Genomic DNA, 22,002 nt, shown 5'->3' with positions numbered 1-22,002 from the left:
CACTGGTAACCAGGTGAAGGATGGGTCTGAAGTAATAGAGAGGTCTCTGAGGCTTCTATATTAGCCTCGGCAAGCAACGATGAAGACTTGAAGGAAGGTGGTGGGTGAGAGGATGGAGATGAGAATGCAGGTCAGAGAACCACTTAGGAGGTGAACGAGGCAGGGCTTGGTTACTGACTGACCAACTGGAGGCAAGGAAGTAGTGTCATTAAGGATGACCATTGGAAAGCCTTGTAGTTGAAAGAAAAGATTGGTTTAAGTTTTAAAAAGTCTTAGCTTTTCAGGGTATGGGCAGGTAAATGAGAGGTTGTTAGAGACATCTGATCTTCCTCTCCACCCAGCGCCTTTTCTCTTTAGTGACCACATTTAAAAATGTCGGGAAGACATTAGGACACTCCTTGGGAAAAAGTCATTCTCCTCTTACCTACAAACCTCTAAATGCTTCTTCTTTTTTCCGTGCTTCTAAGGTGGTGTTCCAAAGTCCAAATTTACTAGTGTGGGCTCCACAAGTCACATCAAATCCATCATCCCTCTCCCCTCATTGCAGGGCGCTGGAGGAAGGAGTTGAGAAGCTGTAGGTAGTAGAATTAAACCCCGTGTAGAGACGCTCCATGACATCTGTCTGGATAGCCTTTTCATGATGGGGGAGGGGAGGGAAAGCAGGAGTTGGCTAGCTTTACCACCTGGGTGTTTGGCTGGCAGGATGGTCTTGATTTCTGTTTGAGGGCTTCTTGAATTCTGTGGTTGAAACACCTGTGTGCTTGCTCTATTGATTTTGGCTCATTTCTTCAATTTAACAAGATCATCCTGGAATTTTAATAGTGTCTTCCAAGGCATTAGTAATCTCTCCCAGAGCTGCATTTTCTGTGGATTGATTAGTGCCTTAGTCATAAGATCCTCAGAGCTATTAATAGGAAATATGGAGCAGTATTGGCTCCTTACCAACAGCATTCAATAGCTGCTCCCGTTTTGACACCAAACTATTAGTAATTTGTGGGTGTTCAATATATTTAACTGACTTTTTACCCATATTGTATTCTTCTCATACTGTCTAATCCATATGCATAGAAGTCCTCGGAGAATGCACTGCAGAACCATTTCTTAATGCTTTAGGAAAATCAAGTATGTACACGACACTTCTGCGAAGTTAAAAGAAGACACCTGCGGTTTGCCTTAACTGTGGTCAGTACACAGAAGGTGAGCACTGCATGGTCTCCATCTAGGTGAGGCCTGAGGAGCCGCAGTGTCTCAAGTGTTTTTAAACACAATTTAAATTTTACTATATAATGCAACTTTCCTGAGAAAATTGTTCTTCTTACACTTATTTAAATGTGGGGCTGCCATGGCAGATGGGAATTTAATAAATGCCATATGACGATGTCAGTGAAAAAGACAAGAAGAAGATTCCTGTGGGTATCACACAGGAGAACTTCAGACAAGAACTTACAGTGTCCACTCACACATGGATGGATATAGTTCTCTGTACTGGGGGTGGGTGTGGAAGCAGAAGTACCAGCAGCATCATACCCTCCCCAGTCCTGATCACTGAATGTTTCCAGTTGTACAATTAATGTACAGCCCGTCTCTGGTTTGCTTCCCCCTGCCTCTTCTACAGGGACTAGTAATTTTTAAAAAACCTCATCCTGTTGTTCCACTGCCCAGTGGCTCCCTATATCTTCAGGGATCAAGTCAAAATGGCTTAGCTTAAGCACAAAGCCCTCTCTGCCCTCTGTCCTCCTGTGCCTCCATTCTCCCCTACCTCCCACAACTCACCTCTCTGCGGTCCTGCAGTCTAGGTCTCTGCTGCTCCAAGTGTGCTCCAGGGACCAGCAGTATAAGCATCACCTGGGAGCTCCAGACCTGAATCAGCCTGCATTTTTTTTCAAAAATTCACCAAATTTTTTTTTAATCAATTTTTATTTATTTTTGCTGTGTTGGGTCTTCGTTTCTGTGCGAGGGCTTTCTCTAGTTGTGGCAAGCGGGGGCCACTCTTCATCGCGGTGCGCGGGCCTCTCACTGTCGCGGCCTCTCTTGTTGCGGAGCACAGGCTCCAGACGCGCAGGCTCAGTAGTTGTGGCTCACGGGCCTAGTTGCTCCGCGGCATGTGGGATCTTCCCAGGCCAGGGCTCGAACCCATGTCCCCTGCATTGGCAGGCAGATTCCCAACCACTGCGCCACCAGGGAAGCCCTAGCCTGCATTTTAACACGGTCCACGGGTGATCTGTGTGCACCTTAATGTTTGAGGAGCACTGCTCTCTAATTCCCGCCTGTCTGGCCATGTCCTCTCACTTCCACTATTCTGAACACTCAGTGCAGTTTGCTTTAATTTTTTACCCATGTGTCACGTGACCTTTAAAAAGTCAACACTGAAAGGCATACGTCCCTTGCATCCCTTCAATCCTACCTCCATTTCAATTCTTTAAACTCCTTGTATTACTTTTCTATTGCTGCTGTAATGATTTTTTGCCAATTTAGTGGCTTAAAACAACACACATGTATTCTCTCATAGTTCTGGAGGTCAGAAGTCAGACATGAGGATGAAGGGACTGAGGTCAGGGTGTCAGTAGGGCTGGTTCCTTCTGGAGGCTCGAGGGGAAATCAGTTCCTTGCCTCTTCCAGCGTCTCTGGGCTGCCACCATTCTTTAGCTCCTTGGCACGTGGATCACTTTAATCTTGACGTTTCATCCTCACCTCACCTTCTCTCCACATTGACCTTCTCGCCTTCCTCTCATAATGACCATTGTGATTATATATTGGTTCCACCTGGATCACACAGGCCCATATCCTGGTCTCCAGATCCTCAATTTCTGCAGAGTCCCTTTTGCCATATAAAGTATAACATCGACAACTTCCAGGGATTGGGACGCGGACATCTTTGGGGGCCACTATTCATTCTGCCACATTCCCTTAGCTGTGTCTTTTGTTATTTGGCTCTAAATATCTGTTAACGTGTATATTGCTGTCTCTTGATTAATCAATGTTAGATCTTACTCATTTCTTTCCCCCGTTCGCCCCATATAATCATTCAGTATTTCAAGGCTTTCCTTTATTATGACTCTGAAAATATTTTCTCACTGCCAAGCCAGTTATACTCTACATTTTTTTCCTTTCAGAACTTTGAAAAAATTTCATTTTATTTTTGCATTTTCTTAGTTTCCTTTGAACATCTGATGGCCTTCCTTTAGATTCTGTGACTGTTCTACAAAGTGCCTCTTGATGACAATTTCCACACAAGTTTCCACTTTGTGCCTGTCAGAGAACTTGTCAATTTCGGGTTTCTTTCCCTTCTGGAAATGTCCGTCCTCTCTTCCTCCTCCCTCCTGACTTAACCTGTGCTGGTTGTTCTTTTAAGCCTCCTACACAGCTGTGGTTCTGGGACTATCCTTTCACGGAATGATTCCCAACCTCATCTGCACATTGGAATCACTGGGTGGGGGGGCGGCTTTAAAGTTCCCTGATGCCTGGGTCAGAACCCCCTGAGCTCCTGCTGTATTGTGGCCTGGGCTTTAGGCTTTTAAAGCTCCCCAGGTAATTCTACTCTGCAGCTAAGGATGAGAATCACTGCTGTAACATCATCTGGGGAGTTGCTCTTGTTGCTTTTCTGTGTTGGGTTCCCTGATTTCTGGTTCTCTATTTTTAAAATTTATTTCTTTGTTTTGGTGGAGCATATTATTTAGTAGCTTGCCAAGAGAAGATGTATGATCAAGCCCTTGCACGTCTGAAACTGTCTTTATTCAGCCCTCACACCTAGCTTGCAATTTTCTGTTAAGTATTTCAAATTGCAAATAATTTTCCTTTAGTGTTTTGAAGGCATTGCTGTTCTAACTTTGAGTTATTTGTTCCTGAGAAACCCAAGGCCATCTGAATTTGAGTTCTTACATGAGGTCTTTTCTGTGCTTCCCCTGGAAGTAATTTAATACCTCCTTTTTTCTGTAATTTCATATTGTGCCTTAGTGGGACGGTCATTTTTATTCATTTTAAGTCTGGAAACTTATCTCTAGTTTTAGATGATTTTCTTGTGTTATTTCTTTGATTTATTTCCCTTCATTTTCTCTTTATGGGATTCTTATTATTTAAATCTTAGGCCTCCTTGATTTATCTTCTTCTTTTTTGTAAAAATTTTTTCTCCTCTGATTTACCTTTGACTACTTTTTTCCCCTTACTTCCTGGCATATTGAGCTAGAAAAAACCCCAGTCCTTTCTCTCCTGAGTGTCTCCTTTACTCCTGCCCCACTGACACACACACACAACACTTCTGAGGCCAGGTGTGTGTGGTGTTTTCCCCACCAAGCAGTCCTGCAACACCAGCTGGGTGTCCTACCATTCAACTCAGTTCTGACACTCTGCCTGGTGATAGCGTCAGATTCCACAGGGTAAGGACTCAGTCCCACGAGACTGCTCCCCACTTCAGTTGCCAGTTGCAAGTGGTAGGTCCCCAGGGTACCCACAACTTCTGTCCAACTTGGCCACAAATCACAAGTTCCCACAACCTGCACCTGGGGTTTACTTAATTTACTAGAGCCACTCACAGAACTCATACTACTATATACTTACTTATGTTTACCAGTTTATTAAGGGGTGGATACAGATGAAGAGATACATAGGGTGAGGTCAGGGAGGGTCCCGAGTGCAGGAACTTCTGTCCCTGTGGAGTTGGGGTCTGGTCACCCTCCTGGTATATGGATATGTTCACCTACCTGACAGAACCCTGAACCCCCATGCCTCTGGGACTTTTATGGAGGCTTCCTCATGCAGGCATGATCAATTATTAATTCCATTTCCAGCTCCTTTTTCCTCTCTGGAGGATGGGGGTTTGAGACTGAAAATTACAAACTTCTAATCATGGCTCAGTCTTTCTGGTGACCAGCCCCCGTGCAGGAGTCATCCAGGAGCCCACATGGAGTTGCCTCAGTAGAACAAAAGATGCTCATTATGCTTTAACCACTTAGGAAATTATGAGGATTTTAAGGAGCCCTGAGTCAGGGATGGGGTCAGAGACGAAATATTAGAACAAGAGACGCTCCTAAAGCTCTTACCATTTAGGAAATTACAAAGATTTTAGGACCTCTAAGCCAGGAACTTGGGACAGATATATGTGTATATATATATATATACACACACACACACACACACACACACACACACACACACACATATAGTCATTAGTCTCATTAATCTTTTTGTCTGGCTTCCACACTAGGCTATAAGCACTTGAGGTCTGGGGTCATGTCTGACCACAGTGCTTGTGCATAGGAGGCTGAAATATTGCTTATTGAATTAATATATTATAAGCATAGCTTGTGGGGGAGGATGACTAAAGGTGTATATTTTAGCTGAATAACAAAAAATTTATTATTAATATGTTAGATCAATATTTTATGATAGAAAAATAATGTGAATATGACATAGAAATTTCTGGGACTTAGAACTAAGAAAAATAGTGATCAAAAGTTTTTTTCCCCCTATTTTTGAACAGAAACTTCCTGTCCTGCCCAGGGATCACAGCAAGTGTTAGGACTGCAAGTAACTTTGAACTCTTTGTAGTTGAGATGCCATGTGACTTCCTAGTTTCTGTGGCCTTTTCATTGACACTTTATGTGTCTAACCGTTTTCTTTTCTGACTCAAAAACTAGGACCCATATTTTGATAAAAGAACAGCAAAGTGGTTAAAAGAAAGGTATACAAATAGGTTCCTCAATAAAGTCATCATATCTGCTTTAACTATCTTACTCCTCCTTTTAGTCCCTTGAATATAAGATGTGCCCCCGGCCCCCTTCCCACCTTTCAGATCTTGTATGGGATATTTGTGATAAAAACTAACCTTCTCTAATATAAAAAGAAGGGGTCATTGGAGAATGACTCCCCCTCCTTTATATCTTATCACAGTCCCCTTGTTTTCAGGATATGGATACAACAAAGTCCTAGGATATGTGTGCCTGTCTAACGTAGCAGGGTTTGGATATATGTGGGCTTTCTGAACACATCTGGAGCTTCACCTTCCTAATGGGCAGCACTATAGCTGATACAGTTCAGAGAGCCTCGCTCCGTTTCTGGCAAGTGCTTCTTATTATTTGATGGAATATGGGTTTTATAGTGACAGAAATGGGGGAATGAATTAAGAAGCGCTTGAGAAAAATTATGGCAAGAGAAAAGGGGGGATCAGGCTACATAAACTTTATGGATTATTAGTCCAAAGAACTAGGCCTGAAATATGTCACCTGCTGCCATGATGCTGCTGGTAGTTTTATGAGAACAATGGATTTCCTACGCATTAGCTTATCAGGCTGGCCTCTCTGCCTTACAGAGGGTGGGCTACAAATCGATGTGAGGGAGAGAAAGTGACATGAACAGATAGGATACTTGAAGTCTCATAAATTCCAGCACACATGGTCTCTGTGCCCATGGGGGGAACACTGACGTGGAGGGTCACTGGGACTGAAGGACATCTTACCGTGTGTGCTGGCTCTTCCGAGGTTCCCCCTTGAGGTCCTAATTCAGCCAGAAATGTTGGCTTCTGTGCTCCTGAACAGGCTTTGCTTCCCCTCTCAGGAAGAGAAGTGAACTTCAGGTACAGATTAGGGACGCAAAGACCTAGAGAGAAAGGCATCTCTGGGATTACATGGCATCAATCAGCAGCTGACACGCTGTTTAAAGGGATAGCATTAATGAGCAGTAGACACGTCAGTGCTTCTGTAGTCAGTGTCACCATTGCTTGCCTCTGATATTTAACAGCTAGTTGGAATATTCTTGAAAAATATATTTAACTTTCCTCTGATTCAAACCCTTCTCATTAGAAAGAATAAACTATGTCGATTATCTCTGAGGGGATATTTTTAAAGCTTAATGAAACAAACATTTAGATCATCCTTTAAAATGTGCTGGATGACTGTGCTTATACTCACCTTCTTTTTGTATATCCCAAGGGGCATCTGCAGACATATGCATAAATCACTCAGTAAGCAACTATATATGGAGAGCTTACTACATGCTTAGCATGAGGTTAATTTGTTAGAACCAGACCCGTGATAGGCAGACCAGTACATTGTTGTGATGCTTTTTTCCCATGATTTCTGTTTTTTTTTTTTGCGGTACGCGGGCCTCTCACTGCTGTGGCCTCTCCCGTTGTGGAGCACAGGCTCCGGACGCGCAGGCCCAGCGGCCACGGCTCACGGGCCCAGCCGCTCCGCGGCATGTGGGATCTTCCCGGACCGGGGCACAAACCCATGTCCCCTGCATCGGCAGGCGGACTCTCAACCACTGTGCCACCGGGGAAGCCCCTTTCCCATGATTTTTTTTCCTATACCATTACAGGCCAGAAGACAGGCTTATATGGATTCTATAAGGGAAGGAACTAAAATATTGCAAAAGATGAAGGACGAACATGGCCAGAAGGTATTCAAAGACCCAATTAGCCACTGCTAATTATTTGCTTGGGGTACTAGATAATTTTGAAGGGTTTCGGAACAGAAATTCTTACATACATGAAAATTCCGAAAAATAAAAAAAACCCACAGGTGTTAAAAATGGTGAGATGTGAATGTGTTTTAAGAGTATGGTGGTGTGGTGGCTCCTTCTGGTCAAAACTCTCGTGATACTTAGCCTCATAGGGGCTACAGTGTGTCTGCTGTAGTTGGTGCCAGCATCTCATGGAGAAGATGATAGAACACTTGGGAACTTATGATCTACAAAACATAACCAATGCCACTGCCATTTTTTAAACCAAAGATATATGATATTGCAAATAGTGTCCAGAGACTACTATAATGCATAACAAACAAAGCAGGCGTACAAAATCATGAAACTGGCTTAAATGTTCATCTAAAAATATACATAGAATGAAAAGTAAGGATACTCTACACATATATAAATATGTGAGGCATTCCAAACAAAACATAAAATTCCAAATAAAACGAGCAAGAGGAATCAGTGAAATGAATACAGAACCTCCTAAGAAAAGTACTTCAAGGGTAATCCTTATTAGAACATGAAATTTCTGGCATGTAACTAAAAACAGTGTTGTGACTTGATGGTCATACCTGCCTTTGATACGTAGGCTCAGTGGTGCCAGGGGCTCCTCAACAAGAGCTGGGAGTGATGGGGAAGATGGGAGTCAGCTCCAAGGAGCCACTTCATTTCAGGTCCTTTAAAAGAGCAAAATAAATTATTCAGCTAGTTGAAGACCATTATATTCCCCATCATTCTTATTTTCCAGCTTTTTTCTTGCTGTGTTTATGGTGATATCCTGTCATTTCTTCCAGAATATCTTTTTTTAAAAATAAATTTATTTATTTTTTTATTTATGGCTGTGTTGGGTCTTTGTTGCTGTGCGCAGGCTTTCTCTAGTTGTGGTGAGTGGGGGCTACTCTTCATTGTGGTGCGTGGGCTTCTCATTGTGGTGGCTTCTCTTGTTGTGGAGCACAGGCTTTAGGTGCGTGGGCTTCAGTAGTTGTGGCACATGGGCTCAGTAATTGTGGCTCGCGGGCTCCAGAGCACAGGCTCAGTAGTTGTGGCACACGAGCTTAGCTGCTCCATGGCATGTGGGATCTTCCCGGGCCAGGGATCGAACCCGTGTCCCCTATATTGGCAGGCGGATTCTTAACCACTGTGGCACCAGGGAAGCCCTCTTCCAGAATGTCTCTTAAATCTGTTTCTTCAATTATACAATTAACTGAATTCTAACTCCCATTCTGAGTTCCTTGATTTCGTTTAATTTGGTTTTTTTCCATTATGTCTTTGTTGCACAAGGTAACTTATTATAGCAATTGTGGGTGGAAATCATATTATGAAATATGTACTAATTGTCGTTGCTCTAATTTGACCCTTTTTTTTTTTTTGCCGTACGCGGGTTGCTGTATGCGGGCCTCTCACTGTTGTGGCCTCTCCTGTTGCGGAGCACAGGCTCCGGACGCGCAGGCTCAGCGGCCATGGCTCACGGGCCCAGCTGCTCCGCGGCATGTGGGATCTTCCCAGACCGGGGCACGATCCCATGTCCCCTGCATCGGCAGGCGGACTCTCAACCACTGCACCACCAGGGAAGCCCAATTTGACCCTTTTGAGTGCTACGCTCCTCCCAAAAGTGGCCAACTTCTTACTCTTTCATAATTTCATCCAGCATATGATATGAATGACTGTGTCGCTGAGCTGTTTTGTGCATAGTACGTAGTAATTAAATTGTTGAAAGAAATAATGTAAGTTGCCAATTTAGTTATTAAGCTACTATATAAGCAATAAGGAAACCATGAAACATTTTTATCCCTTGGTGTTTAACAATTTTTTTTTCTTCTGACAAAGGCCTCATATTGAAATCCACAATTAAAGAAGCAATGTTTTAGTAAGATTCTAGTAATTAGCATGTGGAAACTAAATCTGGTATACACTCATGTTGTATTTTCAGTAATGTCTGTTAAATCACATGAAGTGTTTCTGTGATCTTTTAACTTATTCCTAGGTCCTGAGGGACTTAGATACCGAGGGGAGTGTTGTGAAATCATTGTAGATACGATTTACTTTAAAATAACTTTTAGTGAGTTTTAAATAGTATTTTATAAAGTTTGGTGTATATATTCAAAATGTGAAAACCATTAAAAGTAGAGCATTTTATAAAGAGAATGCTCAACAGATTAGAAAATCAGATCTGGGATTTAATTTTCGGGTTGAGCAGTTACTTTAGACAGTGAAAATTAAGCTTTTTATTTCTTAATCTTGTTTTTCTTATGGAGTTAGACAAATATTGATACATACATATTTTCTGGTTATTGATTAAATTTTTTTTACATAAATTATTCCCCTTTACTTACTGAAGCTTTCAGTAAAATGAAGTGCGAGCATATAGATAATTCCATCACTAGGGACTTCAATAAGGGTAGAATATATAAGGATATTTACCTTTTTTTTGCTTCTCTCCCTTTTTGCTCAGTCTGTCATTGTTGGAAAATGTCCCCTGGAGGCATTTCCTGGCTGGCAGAGTCTGTTACTCCTTATCACTTCAATGGTTTACCTTAAGAAAACGAGAAGAATCATGTTTATGATAGGAAGATACAGAAAATAACACATTCTACAGTGAGGTATCACACCAGTTAGAATGGGCATCATCAGAAAATCTACAAACAGCAAATGCTGGAGAGGGTGTGGAGGAAAGGGAACCCTCTTGCACTGTTGGTGGGAATGTAAATTGATACAGCCACTATGGAGAACAGTACGGAGGTTCCTTAAAAAAGTAAAAACAGAATTACCATATGATCCAGCAATCCCACTACTGGGTGTATACCCAGAGAAAACAATAATTCAAAAAGACACATGCACCCCAGTGTTCACTGCAGCACTATTTACAACAGCCAGGTCATGGAAGCAACCTAAATGCCCATCAACAGATGAATGGATAAAGAAGTTGTGGTACATATATACAATGGAATATTATGCAGCCATAAAAAGGAATGAAATTAGGTCATTTGTTGAGACGTGGATGGATCTAGAGACTGTCATACAGAGTGAAGTAAGTTAGAAAGAGAAAAGTAAATATTGTATATTAACGCATATATGTGGAACCTAGAAAAATGGTACAGATGAACCGGTTTGCAGGGCAGAAATAGAGACACAGATGTAGAGAACCAACGTATGGACACCAAGTGGGGAAAGCCACGGGGGGGTGGGCATGGTGGTGTGATGGATTGTGCGATTGGGATTGACATGTATACACAGAAGTGTATAAAATTGATGACTAATAAGAAAAAGTAAATATATAAAAAGTAAATAAAAAGTATAAAAAGTAAATAAAACAAAATTCAAAAAAAAGAATCACGTTTATGGTAGGAAGATACAGAAAATAACACATTTGTATCATTGCGTCTATTCATGTTTGTTCATTCCATTCATTCAACAAGTATTTATGGAACACCTCCTGTGGAGTTGGAGAGTAGATTCTCTAGGTTAAGTTGAGGTGACAGCACATTGATCCTGCCCTGTATGTCCCTGACTTTCACATTCTTACATTACTCTGGTCTCTGGTGACAGTAGGTTCTTCCTTAAGTTTAACTTCTCAGTATTTTACATTTGATTCAATTCCCTCTTCTAGAAATTTAGTTACAATTCCTTTTCCAAACTATACCTTCAGTATATTCTTCTCCACTGACTACTACATTTTTTGTCAACAAACATGCTGACTCTTGCCATTCTAAATAAAGAAGCCAACCCACTCCTTCCTTGATTCTGCTATCCTCAGAGCTAACACCTTTTCTGCCTCTACCAAAACAAACAAACAAAAAGGACAAAGGTAATATTACTGTAATCATACCTTTATTGCCCACTTTGTCCTTAATGCTTTATGTTCTGGTTTATATTCATAAATGTTCTTACTGAAACTGCTCTCTAAAGGTAAAATCCCTTCTGAACATTCAATGTAGTGGTCTTTTTGCAATCCCTCTATCCCTGTAACTCTGACATTATTTAACACCATATAAAGCTTTCCTTTTCTGGCTTTTTTTTTTTTTTTTTTTTTTTGGTACGCGGGCCTCTCACTGCTGTGGTCTCTCCCGTTGCAGAGTACAGGCTCCGGATGCGCAAGATCAGCGGCCATGGCTCACGGGCCCAGCCGCTCCACGGCACGTGGGATCTTCCCCGACTGGGGCACGAACCTGTGTCCCCTGCATCGGCAGGCAGACACTCAACCACTGCGCCACCAGGGAAGCCCTTTTTTTTTTTTTCCACTTTATTATTCTGGTTGATCTATCTCAGAGTAATCCATCCCAGTATTCATCCATCCATCCATCCATCCATCCATCCATCCATCCTGTCAACAAACATGTATTGAGCTCCTATTATGTACTGAGCCTTCTGCAAGATGCTGGAGCTCCAATTAGAAACAGGATAGACAAGGTCCCTGCTCTCCTGAATTTTACTTTTTCATGGAGAAGATGGACAAAAGGAGACAAAAAACATTGCACTTTTATTTTATAGTGATTAATCATTTGGTAGTAATTAATGCTATACAAGAAAAAATTGTGTGTTGTGATAACTTGCGTGGTGTACAAAATATTGTCGATTGCCTAATTCTCTCCTAAAACCTTGTTTTTTTCCTTCATGTATTCATCCTATTTACCATGGCCTGTATTTCCAAGAAGTCAGAAGAAATCAGTCCAGGGATCCATTTGCAAATGGTCTAACTGATCATGGAAATTCTAGTCTCCTTAACTATGATTGGTTCAGCCATTGATATGGGAAGTAGTTCCAACCAATGAGACTTATGAGAAGCCTACCTTTTAGTACAGATTTTTATTAATATGTAATATACTACTCTTCCCATTTAGTGATTTTTAGCTTTATGTTTTTGGTCTTTTAATTTTGTATGATTCTAATGTATTTTTCTGCCATCCTTCTTGTTAGAATTTATGTGGCAATTTCTTTTTCCATCACTTAACCCCTGTGTGCCACTTGGCTTAAATTAGATTTCTAGTGACAAAAATGGCTGATTTTCATTTTACCCAATTTCGTAGTCTCTTTTAATATATTCTCATTTATTGTGATTGCTAGTGTATTTGCACATATTCTTGCTACATAATTTACTTTTTTCCCCTAATATCTTTATCGGAGTATAATTACTTTACAGTGTTTCTGCTGTATAACAAAGTGAATCAGCTGTATGCATACGTATATCCCCATATCCCCTCCCTCTTGCGTCTCCCTCCCACCCTCCTTCTCCCACCTCTCTAGGTGGTCGCAAAGCACTGAGCTGATCTCCCTGTGCTATGCAGCTGCTTCCCACTAGCTATTTTACATTTGGTAGTGTACATATGTCCATGCCACTCTTTCACTTCGTCTCAGCTTACCCTTCCCCCTCCCTGTGTCCTCAAGTCCATTCGCTACGTCTGTGTCTTTATTCCTGCCCTGCCCCTAGGTTCATCGGAACCATTTTTTTTTTTTAGATTCCATATATATGTGTTAGCATACGGTATTTGTTTTTCTCTTTCTGACTTACTTCACTCTGTATGACAGACTCTATGACTTCTTTATATGGCTGAGTAATATTCCATTATATATATGTGTGCCACACTTCTTTATCCATTCATTTTTCGATGGACTCTTAGGTTGCTTCCATGTCCTGGCTATTGTAAATAGTGATGCAGTGAACATTGTGGTACATGACTGTTTTTGAATTATGGTTTTCTCAGTGTATATGCCCAGTAGTGGGACTGCTGGGTCATATGGTAGTTCTATTTTTAGTTTATTAAGAAACCTCCATAATTTTCTCCATAGTGGCAGTATCAGTTTCCATGAAAGGTGCAAGAGAGGTTCCCTTTCTTCCACAGCCTCTCCAGCATTTATAGTTTGTAGATTTTTTGATGATGGCCATTCTCACCGGTGTGAGGTGATACCTCATTGTAGTTTTGATTTGCATTTCTCTAATGATTAGTGATGTTGAGCATCTTTTCATGAGTGAGTTGGCAATCTGTATATCTTCTGTGGAGAAATGTCTGTTTAGGTCTTCTGCCCATTTTTGGATTGGGTTGTTTGTTTTTTTGATACTGAGCTGCATGAGCTGTTTGTATATTTTGGAGATTCTTTGTCAGTTGCTTCGTTTGCAAATATTTTCTCCCATTCTGGGGATTGTCTTTTTGTCTTTTTTATGGTTTCCTTTGCTGTGCAAAAGCTTTGAAGTTTCATTAGGTCCCATTTGTTTTTTTTGTTTTTATTTCTATTTCTCTAGGAGGTGGGTCAAAAAGGATCTTGCTGTGATTTATGTCATAGAGTGTTTTGCCTATGTTTTCCTCTAAGAGTTTTATAGTGCCTGGCCTTACATTTAGGTCTTTAATCCATTTTGAGTTTATTTTTGTGTATGGTGTTAGGTGGTGTTCTAATTTCATTCTTTTACATGTAGCTGTCCAGTTTTCCCAGCCACTTATTGAAGAGGCTGTCTTTTCTCTATTGTATACTCTTGCCTCCTTTGTCAAATATAAGGTGACCATATGTTCGTGGGTTTATCTCTGGGCTTTCTATCCTGTTCCATTGATCTATATTTCTGTTTTTGTGCTAGTACCATACTGTCTTGATTACTGTAGCTTTGTAGTATAGTCTGAGGTCTGGGAGCCTGATTCCTCCAGCTCCACTTTTCTTTCTCAAGATTGCTTTGGCTATTCGGGGTCTTCTGTTTTTCCATGCAAATTTGAAGTTTTTTGTTCTAATTCTGTGAAAAATGCCATTGGTCGTTTGATAGGGATTGCTTTGAATTTGTAGATTGTTTTGGGTAGTATAGTCATTTTCACAATGTTGATTCTTCCAGTTCAAGACATAGTATATCTCTCCATCTGTTTGTGTCATCTTTAATTTCTTTCATCAGTGTCTTATAGTTTTCTGCATACAAGTCTTTTGTCTTCTTAGGTAGATTTATTCCTAGGTATTTTATTCTTTTTGTTGTAATGGTAAATGGGAGTGTTTCCTTAATGTCTGTTTCAGATTTTTCATCATTAGTGTATAGGAATGCAAGAGATTTCTGTGCATTAATTTTGTATCCTGCTACTTTACCAAATTCATTGATTAGCTCTGGTAGTTTTCTGGTAGCATCTTTAGGATTCTCTATGTAAAGTATCATGTCATCTGCAAATAGTGACAGTTTTACTTCTTCTTTTCTGATCTGGATTCCTTTTATTTCTTCTCTTCTCTGATTGCCGTGGCAAAAACTTCCAAAACGATGTTGAATAACAGTGGTGAGAGTGGGAAACCTTGTCTTGTTCCTCATCTTAGAGGAAATGGTTTCAGTTTTTCACCATTGAGAATGATGTTGGCTGTGGGTTTGTCATATATGGCTTTAATTATGTTGAGGTAAGTCCCCTCTATTTCTACTTTCTGGAGGGTTTTTATCATAAATGGGTGTTGAATTTTGTCACAACCTTTCTCTGCATCTATTGAGATGATCATATGGTTTTTCTCCTTCAATTTGTTAATATGGTGTGTCACATCAATTGATTTGCGTATATTGAAGAATCCTGGCATTCCTGGGATAAACCCCACTTGATCATAGTGTATGATCCTTTTAATGTGCTGTTGGATTCTGTTTGCTAGTATTTTGTTGAGGAATGTTACATCTATGTTCATCAGTGATATTGGCTTGTAGTTTTCTTTGTTTGTAACATCTTTGTCTGGTTTTTAATTTTGTTTATCTTCTCAAAGAACCAGCTTTTAGTATTATTGATCTTTGCTACCATTTCCTTCATTTCATTTTCATTTATTTCTGATCGGATCTTTATGATTTCTTTCCTTCTGCTAACTTTGGGTTTTTTTTTTTTGTTCTTTCTCTAATTGCTTTCGGTGTAAGGTTAGGTTGTTTGAGATGTTTCTTGTTTCTTTAGGTAGGATTGCATCGCTATAAGCTTCCCTCTTAGAACTGCTTTTACTGCATCCCATAGGGTTTGGGTCGTCGTGTTTTCATTGTCATTTGTTTCTAGGTATTTTTTATTTCTTCTTTGATTTCTTCAGTGATCTCTTGGTTATTTAGTAGCGTATTGCTTGGCCTCCATGTGTTTGTACTTTTTACAATTTTTTTCCTGTAATTGATATCTAGTCTCATAGAGTTGTGGTCAGAAAAGTTACTTGACACGATTTCAATTTTCTTAAATTTAACAAGGCTTGATTTGTGACCCAAGATATGGTCTATCCTGGAGAACGTTCCATGAGCACTTGAGAAGAAAGTGTATTCTGTTGTTTTTGGATGGAATGTCCTATAAATATCAATTAAGTGCATCTTGTTTAATGTGTCATTTGAAGCTTGTGTTTCCTGTGTTTTTTTCATTTTGGATGATATGTCCATTGGCGAAAGTTGGGTGTTAAAGTCCCTTACTACGCTTGTGTTACTATCGATTTCCCCTTCTATGGCTGTTAGCATCTGCCTTATGTATTGAGGTGGTCCCGTGTTGGGTACATAAATATTTACAATTTTTCTATCTTCTTCTTGGATTGATCTGTTGTTCATTATGTAATGTCCCTGTTTGTCTCTTGTAATAGTCTTTATTTTAAAGTCTATTTTGTCTGATATGAGAATTGCTACTCAAGCTTTTTTTTTTTTTTTTTTGCGGTACGCGGGCCTCTCACTGTTGTGGCCTCTCCCGTTGTGAAGCACAGGCTCCAGATGTGCAGGCTCAGCGGCCATGGCTCACGGGCCCAGCCGCTCCGCGGCATGTGGGATCTTCCAGGACTGGGGCATGAACCCGTGTCCCCTGCATTGGCAGGCAGACTCTCAACCACTGTGCCACCAGGGAAGCCCCCAGCTTTCTTTTGATTTCCATTTGTATGGAATATCTTTTTCCATCCCCTCACTTTCAGTCTGTATGTGTCCCTAGGTCTGAAGTGGGTAGACAGCATATGTATGGGTCTTGTTTATGTATCCATTCAGCCAGTCTATGTCTTTTGGTTGGTGCTTTTAATCCATTTACATTTAAGGTCATTATCCATATGTATGTTCCTATTACCATTTTCTTAATTGCTTCGGGTTTGTTTTTGTAGGTCTTTTCCTTCTCTTGTGTTTCTTGCCTAGAGAAGTTCCTTTAGCATTTGTTGTAAAGCTGGTTTGGTGGTGCTGAATTCTCTTAGCTTTTGCTTGTCTGTAAAGGTTTTAATATCTCTGTATAATCTGAATGAGATCCTTTCTGTGTAAGGTAATCTTGGTTGTTGGTTCTTCCCTTTCATCACTTTAAATATGTCCTGCCACTCCCTTCTGGCTTGCAGAGTTTCTGCTGAAAGTTCAGCTGTTAACCTTATGGGGATTCCCGTGTATGTTATTTGTTGCTTTTCCCTTGCTGCTTTTAACATTTTTTCTTTGTATTTAATTTTTGATAGTTTGATTAATATGTGTCTCAGTGTGTGTCTCTTTGGGTTTATCCTTATGGAAGTCTCTGCGCGTCTTGGAATTGACTATTTACTTTTCCACGTTGGGGAAGTTTTTGACTATAACTCTTCAAATATATTCTCAGACCCTTTCTTTTTGTCTTCGTCTTCTGGGACCCCTATAATTTGAATGTTGGTGTGTTTAATGTTGTCCCAGAGGTCTCTGAGACTGTCCTCAATTCTTCTCATTCTTTTTTGTTTTTTTTAATTCTGCTGGAATTTATTTCCACCCTTTTATCTTCCAGGTCAATTATCCATTCTTCTGCCTCAGTTATTCTGTTATTGATTCCTTCTAGGGTATTTTTAATTTCAGTTATTGTGTTGTTCATCACTGTTTGTTTGCTTTTTAGTTCTTCTAGATCCTCATTAAATGTTTCTTATATTTTCTCCATTATGTTTCTGAGATTTGGATCATCTTTACTATCATTACTCTGAATTCTTTTTCAGGTAGCTTGCCTATTCGTCTTCATTTATTTGGTCTTGTAGGTTTTTACCTTACTTCTTCTTCTGTAATGTATCATTTTGTCATTTCATTTTTTTTTTTCTTTTGATCGGTGATGCGGTATGCCTGTCTTTCTGGTTGTTTGGCCTGAGACGTCCAGCATTGGAGTTTGCAGGCAGTTGGATAGAGCTGGGTCTTGGTGCTGAGATGAGGACCTCCGGGAAGCCTCACTCTGGTGGATATTCCATGATTTCTGAGGTTCTCTGTTAGTCCAGCAATTTGGACTTGGAGCTCCCACCACAGGATCTTGGGCCCGACCTTAGGCCTGGGAACCAAGATCCTGCAAGCTTCATGGCATGGTAAAAATAATAATAATAATAAGGAAGTAAGAAAGAAAAAAGGAGCAGTACAATATCAAAGAATTAAAATACAAAATAAAATTAGAAAGATAAAAAATATATTAGGAAAAATAAAACTATAATTGAAACAACTGCAACAAGGTAAAATAAAACCACAACAGAAAAAAGAAAAAAAAAAACAGGGGAGGAAAAACACGCCAAAAGGAGAGCACAATAACAAAGTATAAAGAATTAAATAAAATTAGAGAAGTAAAAGATTTATTAGGAAAAATAAAAATATAAAAGAATCAACAACAATGAATCAACAAGGTAAAACAGAACCCCAATGTAAAAGAGGGAATAAAAAAAAAAGAAGCCTTGGCTATTGGTGTGGAGTTTAGCAGGGGTGGAACTTAGGCAGGGGTGCTGTTTAGGGTGGGGTGGGACCTAGGTAGGTGGGGTGCGACATTTTAGCGGGGGGCAGGGCCTAGTCGGGGTGATGTTGAAGCATGGGGTAGGGCCTCTGCTTAGGACCTCCACGTAAGGGGAAAGGCCAGATGTCGAAAGGAGGGCCTCTGGAGTGTGGAGTTCCGGAGTTTGGAGGTAGGGCACTGAGTGAGGTTGTATGGGTGGGGTTTAGCCCCAGCGCATTTGAGGGGGTCTCAGAGGGGGTCTCCAATTGTAGAGGTGGAGCCCTGGGTGGGGGTGTAGGGGTGGGGCTTGGGCTGTGTGGGGCAGGAGGGAGGCTCTGAGCGCAGAGGATTAGGCCTGGGAGCCCAACAGTCTTCCCGGTGACTAATGGATAGGGAAAGCACTGCCCCCATTCCCTTCTGTTCCTTCACGCCCCTCCCCTACCATGTCCCCCAGGGTCTCCCCCGTCACTGCTTGGATCCCTAACCATGGGTGGGTCCCCCTGGGTGCAGGAACTCCTCCTCTCCCCCCAACCACCCCTCAAGGGTGTTGGTCCTGGAGGTCCGGCCTTTACTTTTGCTCCCCCTTCCTTCCCTCCCACTCCCTCAGGATCCATGCAGCTGGAGGAGGCATAGGTGGGCAGGAACCTCAGCAGGTTCCTGGGGGCCCAAATGGGCAGTGGAAACCTGGCCACACTCCCTTTTGATCCTCTGCCCTCCCAATTTTCCCCTTAAGGCGTGGGATGCCTTTCCCTCCCCCAGCTGCCCCTCAGGGCCACCAGTCCCATCCCACCTCCACTTCTCCTCCCCCTTCACTCCCCCCATGCCCCACATCCTACCCGGTTGCTGGGGGTTCCTCCCGTCCCCTTAGATGTCCGTGGTCCCCCACTGGTGCCTGGTAGGTGCCCTAGTTGTGAGGAGATGCGAATACTGCATCCTCGTAGTACGCCATCTTGACTCTGCCCCTCCTACATACTTTACTTTTTAACTACATTTTCTTTCATGCTTTCTGTTTTTTATTTTCTTGACTCTGAATTTTCTGTTCCATTTATTTATTTTTCCTCTTTTCTCTCCTCTCCTTTACTCCCCATCATAAGAAATTTCACAGTGTTTTTGTTTTAAATTTTGTATGACCTTTGGTTGGCCTATTTAAGCTCAAAATATAAATCTCACTCCAGTTCAGGGAAATTTCTATTTTCCTTTCACATTTCTTCCCCTGTATTGTCTCTTCTGTCCATTTCTGGGTTATGTATCAACTGGCTTTCGGAAATTCTATATCTGTTCTCTATCTCTCTTAGTTGTTTTTCTTATACTTCCTGTCTCTTTGGCCTTTTCCGTTGCATTCTGAAAGAAACCTTGAGCTAGATCATCCTGTTCACTGCGTTACTTCATGAGTGTCCATTCTGCTTCCTTGGCACGTGCATCAAATCTGTTTATTTACCAAGGTTGCTGACTTACTTTTTCATAGCCACGTTCTGTTTTATAAGTGCAGTAGTCTTTCTGATCTCTTCATTGATGGTAATTATACAACCATTAAAATTTTCTACTTACTATTTTAGCAGTACTTTTTTTCCTTTCCATTTTAAGTTTTATCTCGTGTAGTTTTCTTTCTCGAATGTTTGGTGATTCTTGGTTATCTCCTCATGTTTCTTTGGGCACATGGCCAAGTGAGATATACAGGAGCCTGTCTTCTGTGTGTGGCAGCCTCTTGTTCTCCTAAAGTCAGTAGGTACTGGGACATTGTCCTGTTTCTCTGAGCTCAGACACCCTTCCTCCATTCACTGTTACCCAAGGGGCCGTGTCAGTGCTTGCTGCTATGTACACAAGCATGGGAGGGGAAGAGCCCACTGCCAAGCTCATCTCAGTGTAGTTCTCCAACTGGTCATCTTCATGAATGCCTCCCAGATCTCCTTCAGAAACACAGCTAACTCAGCCCCAGTTTATCCTGCATGCTTGTTTCTCCATACAGTTTATTTTGTCTCCTTTCTACCTTCTAGGAATTCAAAAATTTTTTTCTGATAGGCTGAGTGCACTTACTGATTTTGCATGGTTATTGATTTTATATAGTCATTTGGAAAGTAAAAACAAACCAAAAAATGAGAACATACTTAAATTATTCAATGACAGAGAAAATTATCATAGAATACACTAGAAATCGTGGTGAGAGCACTTTATGGGGAATGCATTCAAAGCTGTACCCTGAGATGCTCTACTCAGAGAAAGAAAAATCATAACTTTAAATCCAATCAGTACTCAAAACAGAAATGAATTAAATATCCAGCCTAAGAATTTAGAACAAGAACAATAAACTATACTGAAGGAAGTAATTAAGAACAGAGATTAATAACAAAACTTCAAGAAACAGCTGTTATAAAAATCCAACAGCTTGTTCTTTGATAAGGTCAACAAAATGAACAGATCTCTGGTAAGTCTAATGAAGAAAAGATTACACAACTGCATTTCTACTGTTTCTACACAACAGTAGAAATGAGTGGCTAGAACCACAGTTTTAGAAAAGATTAAGTTTATATTACTATATAATACTATGCTAATGAATATGTGGATTAAGTGAATAGTTTTATGAGAAAATGTAAAACTCTAAAATGATTCAAAGAATTAAAATAAAGACAAATGAAGATGTGAGTGATTTCTAAAATTTTCTGAGAATTATTTCTCCCTAACAAGCTAAACTTGGATAATTTTCCAGGCAAGTTCATCAGAATTTTCAAGAAACAGATGGTTTTTCTATGTTCTATGAATTGTTTCAGAGAAAGGAAAAAGATTAAATAATTTAGAATTAATATTATTTAACTCTCATCCCCATGATGTCACAACCTGGTAAAGGGAGAAGACACACAAACACACACATACACACCCAGAGATTTATAGATATTAACATCTGAAAGAAAATTCTAACCTAATGGGATTTTTTTTTTCTCTTAAATAATTTACCAAGACATAGTAAGGTTTTTTCTTGGAGTGCAAAGATGACTAGCTATATATTATAACTTTTTATATTATATCACTGCAGATATGATAGGTCGTGAGAGAAAAAGAATTTGACTACCTCTGTAGTTGTAAAAAAGGGGCATTGGTAAGTTAAAATCTATCAATTAAAAAATCATAGTGAGCTAGAAATAAAATTTTTTCTCTTAAGATACATATAGTCTTCCAAAGCAATAACCAACATTAACGTCAGTGGTAAAATATTAGAACAGTGAACAACATAAGGGTATTTGCAACCGCTACCACTAACCAGTGTTGTTCTGCAAATTCTAATCTAGTGCTTCTCGATGTTATTTGATGAAAAACTCTTTTTAGTGAAGGGGAAAAAACCTTCAGTTTTGCATGGAACAAGGTTTGGGACTTGTTTTAGTCAACTTGATAAGACAAAAATAAAAAAAGGAGTTTGTCTAATTATTGGAAATAAATAATTTATAGATGACAGCAATCTGCCCGTACAACTCAAGAGAATCAACTGAAAAATACTTAGAACAAATGGAGTTAGAGTTGATTATAAAACATTTATATAAGAATCAACAACTTCCTCAAATATTAGCAAAAAATTAATTAGAAAATAGGGGATAAAAAGATCTCATCAAAAAGCAACTATGGGGACTTCCCTGGTGTCACAGAGGTTAAGAATCCACCTGCCAATGCAGGGGACACAGCTTCGAGCCCTGGTTCGGGAAGATCCCACATGCCACGGAGCAACTAAGCCCGTGCGCCACAACTACTGAGCCCGTGCACCACATCTGCTGAAGCCCGCGTGCTTAGAGCCTGTGCTCCGCAACAAGGGAAACCACTGCAATGAGAAACCCACGCGCCACAACTAGGGAAAGCCCGTACACAGCAATGAAGACCCAATGCAGCCAAAAGTAAAATAAACAAATAAATAAAATTAAATAAAAAAAGATTTAAAAAGCAACAATGTAAAAAATTG

The 22,002-nt window shown here is 40.4% G+C and overlaps 1 protein-coding gene across 1 annotated transcript in view; it reads left to right on the top strand.

Annotated features, from left to right (window-relative positions):
- EPSTI1 (epithelial stromal interaction 1) overlaps positions 1-22,002 on the top strand; it is a 98,770-nt gene that overhangs the window by 57,861 nt on the left and 18,907 nt on the right. The window lies entirely within an intron of this gene.

This window comes from Neophocaena asiaeorientalis, unplaced genomic scaffold, assembly GCF_003031525.2.
Source record: "Neophocaena asiaeorientalis asiaeorientalis breed wild unplaced genomic scaffold, Neophocaena_asiaeorientalis_V1.1 scaffold59, whole genome shotgun sequence".
Lineage (NCBI taxonomy): Eukaryota > Metazoa > Chordata > Mammalia > Artiodactyla > Phocoenidae > Neophocaena > Neophocaena asiaeorientalis.
Note: the sequence above shows the minus strand (reverse complement) of the source record. Positions and strands in the feature narration are given on the sequence as shown.